General features: G+C 33.1%; 1 pseudogene; it reads right to left on the bottom strand.

Annotated features, from left to right (window-relative positions):
* Positions 1-252: 252 nt before the first annotated feature.
* On the bottom strand, positions 253-1,558 carry LOC140431600 (SCAN domain-containing protein 3-like; annotated as a pseudogene).
* Between the last annotated feature and the right edge of the window lie 4,240 nt (positions 1,559-5,798).

Raw genomic sequence — 5,798 nt, 5'->3', positions numbered from 1 at the left:
AAAACAAAATACTTAACGCCCCCCTTAAAAAACTCTTCCATTCTTAAAATTAGTAACGCACTTTCATTCACAATTGTTTTACCTTTTTTGGGTCAAAGGCTACCTTAAATATGATTCGACGGGCCCTTAACTAATCCAAGCAACAACAAATTTAAAAAAAATGGTTTATTCAAAAATACAGTATTCATGTATTAATCAAACTTTAACTTAAATACATATCATAAAAAACAATATAATAATAATATAAAATTTTTAATGAGAAGGCTGAGCTTGATGTAATGATAGTAATCTGTCAATATTTGGTTCCATACTTGTCATCAGCAATCTTAAATCACCGCGTTCCACTATGGACAGTCTATTTCTCTTCTTTGTTAATAAATTGCTGACTATGCTAAATCCTCTTTCGGCTAAATACGATGAAGGAAAGGCAATGAAAAACTTCTTTGATGCAGCCCATAAAGCTGGATATAATACTTAAATTTGACATTGCAGCCAAAATTCTTGATATCCATTTTTAAATTTCACTTTTAACTCTTCATTTGTTGACAATTCGATTAATTCCTCCTGTATCCTGTAGTGATAATTCTGCTGTTTCTAAACTTGAGAACGGTTCTAGCACCCAATCTGGAATAATCAGACCAAGGATATCCTGAAATCTATTCCTAAAATCTTCTTGAAGTGCTTCCAAGTGCTGGCAATATACCAGAATGTCTTCATCATTTGTCTCCACAGAGGAAAGATTTTGAAACTGATGAAATTGTCTCCGACCCAAATTTTGCCTATACAAATTAAGTTTTGACACGAACGAGGAAATAGTTCCTTTTGCTTTGATCAAATTCAAATTATCACCTTGTAGCTGTAGGTTTGTTTCATTAAATTTATCGTATAAATCAGTTAAATAAGCAATATCGCTCTTAAATTTTAATATATTGTCTCTCAAAGAATCATCTTTGCTTTCAAAAAACTCTAAAACTGAGTCAAAGAGATCATAAAATCTTGTTAGACAGGTACCCTTCGAAAGCCATCGAACTTCTGTGTGCAACAATAAACGATTAAAATTCTCGTCGTTTTCATCACACAGTTTTCTAAACAATCTATCATTGAGAGCACTGCTTCTGATCTTGTTAACTGCAGTAATTACATATTGTAGTGAACAATGAAGGCGATCACTAAGATTTTTTGCAACTAAATGCTGTCTGTGAATTACACAATGCACGGCGAGTATATTTGGTACCGCTTTTTTCAAATATGCTATCAGTCCGCGGTGTCGTCCAACCATTGCCGGAGCACCATCTGTAGCAACAGTTATGACATTTTCCAGAGGTATACCTTTATCTGTAAAATAGTGTTCCAGAACATCAAATATCGATTTGCCTTTAGTATCTGTTTCCAGTGTTCTTACAAATAACAGTTCTTGACAGATTTTTTCACTTTTTATGAAGCGAACGTACGCAAGAAGTAAAGACTCATTGTTTGGCAGAGTTGATTCATCAAGCTGTAAAGAAAACTCAGTAGTCTTTAAATAATCAGTTAGAGAACGCTCCACATCCACAGACATTTCGTCAATTCGTCTCTGTACCGTATTATTGCTTAATGGAATTTTTTTTAATAATATCAGATGCCGGCTGGTGCAGTACAGTCCGCAAAACTTCACTTACAGCTGGCAGTATTAATTATTCGCCAATAGTATGGGGTTTTCCTGATTTAGCTATAAGTAAGGAAATGTTATAAGAAGCACGTAGCCCATCATCGTCTTGCTTTGATGCTGCTGAAAAGATACTAGCTAAAGTTGGACGTTTGAAATGTTGTTTTTTGAACATTTCAAAATATGATAAATTTCTGTCTTTTCTGTCGGGATGTATTTTGGTCAAATGTTCTTGTAATCGTGAAGGTTTCATGGCTTCATTTGAGAAAACTCTCTGGCAAATTAAACACATTGGTAATGGCTTATTAGAAGGCGACTGAATAAAGCCATACTACAAATATTCGACATTGTATTGTCTGCACTTTTTCTTTGGATCGGACATACTGTAGGTATATCTGTAAAAATAAATATGCTGTAGCCACCGCTTTGATAATTTTAAATAATAAACTTTTAAATATTTTTTTAGTTAGCAAAATCAATATTTCAGAGTGGCGGAATATCCAAGCAAGTAGTCGAGAACTTTAAAACATGCCACAAGTAAATAAATATACACTGAGAGAAGAATTTGAGGAAAAATTACAAAACAACTTATTAAAAATTACCATAATGTACACATATTATAAAAATAACTTTATATTCAGTAAATAGTTTATTTTTGGCAGTCTATGATCAGTATAGTAAATTTATTAAGATTTTTTGTACTTTTTCCCCAATTCTTCTCTCAGTGTAGGTAGGTCCTAATTAACTTTTTACTTTGATCCAGTTTGTGCAAGTTGGTACTTTTTGAATATTTTACAATAACTATACATATAAGGAAACAAATTTAGATTTATTACATTTTTACAAATACCTCGTAAATTACGATAGGGAAAAATAATAAAGAATTATAGTAAGTGATATAAATGCCACGTAGATACTTACCTTTGTGACAAATATGTATTACAATAAAATATATTTCTAATAAATGCACTGCAATTTTCTGCAAATAACACACAGAAAATTCACCGCCCTGCTTAGCGAAACAATCTCGAATGATTAAGTAATGCCTGACCATGCCGCTGCGCGAAGGAGGAGCCAAAATTCACTTAAAGCAGAAAGGTTCTACTGGAAGTGGAATTATACTAACCAAACTGAAACGTTCTACGTTCGACTGCAACGTCGAAATTGTTGCAGTGTTGGACTGAGTGATAAATAAAAAATTGCACGGTGGATAACCAAAATGCATTTTGTGCATTTCGTTTATATTTTCGGATTGTTAGAAGTTGTTAGAAGCAAAGAAGCAATGAGTTACTTTAGGGGGGCGGCAGCTGTTCCTCAACGCCCCCCAAATTTTCCTCTCTCTCAATATCTCTCTTCAACGCCCACCGGTGGGCGGTACCGCCCCCGTTGGGAACCACTGATTTAGACAATCCAATAAAGGTTTAATTTTATATAACCGATCGGTATTATTTTTTGGTATTAGCTAGTTGTCGTTTACATGTAAAAATTTAAAAATGGTCGGAAACCTATTCCTTGGCACACTTTCTGCAACAAATGAAACAGATATATCTTCTTGACTTGACCAATAATTTTGTACTCCAGGAACTATATGGTAGCCCATTAAAAAGTTTATCCCGATTAATGCTTCTTCGATAAAGAGTTCTTCGTTGGACATATTCAATTGTTTTCCCCCTTTTGTGTGGTACAAAGGTTACTCTGATAAGTTATATCTTCTATGCTTTTATCTAAATCTTAACAAAAATATCTAAAGCGGTCTCATATTCTCTAAAATGAACTTCCCTTATATTGAGGAATTTCTGTGTTTTTTTTTTCAATTTACTTCATTTTCTTTCTGGACATTCAGGTCCCATGTAGTTATAAGGCTCATGATCTTGTTGTTGCTAATTAGGTTCCTGAATTTGTCGTTTGTTAGATTGGTCATCAGAAACTAATTTACGGTCTTCATTATTTGCCTCTTCTTTTTGATTTATTTGTAAATTTATTCCAGCAGTAGAAATATCCAGCTCATCATCGACATCTGATCCAACATCATTATCTAATAGAGACAAAAATCATCAAAATAATCATTTTCCATAAGTTCTAATAATTCGGCATCAGTCATCCACAGCCACTGTGGACAATGTCTGAAATGAAAACAATATATTACAATTATGCCCAACGGTACTCAAGTACCAATGAAACAAATTTTTAGTGACAAAACATTCAAAACCATTTAAAAACATTAATTAGTTAAACAAAAACCTTACTTACCTCGCCATTTTTTATAAACAAAACACTGTAGACGTTATTTCAACAATAAAAAATACACTTTGAATGAAGCACTTATAGATAGACCTGATGCCTCTGACTACCATAACAATGATACAAACAAATAAAGAATTCGCACTGCACATCGCATGACAGTAACTACATCCAATGAAATAGCGTTATTCAAGGGTAGACTGGCTAGATGTACTGCTTGGAAATAATCGCTTAAAGCTAGTCAGAGTAGTTTTAATGTAAAATAAATAAAGTACTACTTACGTGTACCGGGGGGACTTACAGGACGACAAATTATAATTTCGTCTGGGATTGAAGGGGTTAAAAAACAATAGTTTAATGGTTATTTATCCACCAAGGGTGTTATTAAGATGATTAAGCCTGGAGAGCAGCGTAATCCAGAGAGAGCCTCTGGCTTGAGCGATGGATCTTTATCGATGGGCGTAATCATCCACTAACAGCAGTGATACATACAAGATTTTATTTTTCACTTCGCATAATTTAACAACTAAAATTGAGACGTTTTTACTTTTTATTTTATTGCACTTACAAAGTATATATCCATATTTGGTATAATATACACTTTGGTGTTACCGGATGGTTATGCTCTTCGAGCAACATTCATCCCTTGGGGCAGAGGCCCTCTGGCTGGATTATGCTGCTCTCCGTGCGTAATCTTTTTAATAATACCCTTGGTATATAAAGAACTATTAAACCATTGTTTTTTAATTGATAATGAAGCGCGTATGGCAGGGCGGGCGCTTATTTGTACAATGAGAATTTAAACCAGCAAAAATTTGTGCCCTAGATCTTGTTTCTCGCTCTTATAAACGCCGCAGCCCGAGCGCCCGCCGTATCATAAGCGATTCATTAACGATTAAGAAACAAAACAAAATACTTATTGGGAAATGATAAAACAAGGTTTGAAGGTATTGAATTTAGTTTCTTGGTCATGGTGATGGTCAAGAACTACAAGAAATCTATTTTGTTAAGAATGATCCAAAAAATTCGAAATTGATTTATACAATTTGTAAAAAAAATTTTTTTAAAACATGTGAACAGCTTTTTGCCTGGGCGACGTCTTTCACATTACTATGAGGTGTTTCATGAAAGTGATTATGTAAAAAATCTTATCGGAATATTTTTTTGAACCAACCTGATCTTTTTGCCTTGTCTATTAACGAAAAAACTGTGTCAGTATCTGTTATCGCTCTATGAATTTAACTATAATAGTCCGAGTTCCTTAGTGTTGAGTCACAAAATCGAAAAATCGTAGTAAAAGTACACAGACATGAGTAAATATTCAACTCTGAGATAGCGCGTATTAATGAGGAGCTATAAATGTTCCATATACTAATAATATATGTTAAGAGTGACTTTCTAATCAACGTTTATCTTTTTATGAATATTTTTCTCGTAATAAGTGATTGGTAATCGGTCATTAATTCAAAACTACGTGACTGAATTCAATAAACTATTTATTTATCAACCAGCACACTTGTAGAATGATTTTTATTTGTTTTATTTAAAAAAGATAACAAAAGATTTATTTTTGAAATGTGTTAAGTGTTTTCTTTACCCAAGAAATAGTCTATCAAAGATGCTAATAGGTTTGTTTCTGCAGTGTTTTGCTTACCGTTTGTAAACTATGAACTCTGCGCAGACGTGAAATTAGACTGTTTCCTGAACGCAGTCAAAATTTATGCTCCACAAACGATTTGCTGATTTTCGAAATTAATGAATCTAACCTAACCTAACATTTTTGGTTAATATCGAGATTCATAATTTTTGAATCAAACAAATATATTTATAATATGGAAGATAAATACTACTCACTTTTTTTAAAACAATACCGTCGTCTAAAGTGAAAGTTTAACAAAATAATAATGAAACA

Source organism: Diabrotica undecimpunctata, unplaced genomic scaffold (assembly GCF_040954645.1).
Source record: "Diabrotica undecimpunctata isolate CICGRU unplaced genomic scaffold, icDiaUnde3 ctg00001056.1, whole genome shotgun sequence".
Classification (NCBI taxonomy): domain Eukaryota; kingdom Metazoa; phylum Arthropoda; class Insecta; order Coleoptera; family Chrysomelidae; genus Diabrotica; species Diabrotica undecimpunctata.
The sequence above is the reverse complement of the archived record's forward strand: the minus strand, read 5'-3'. Positions and strand labels throughout refer to the sequence as shown.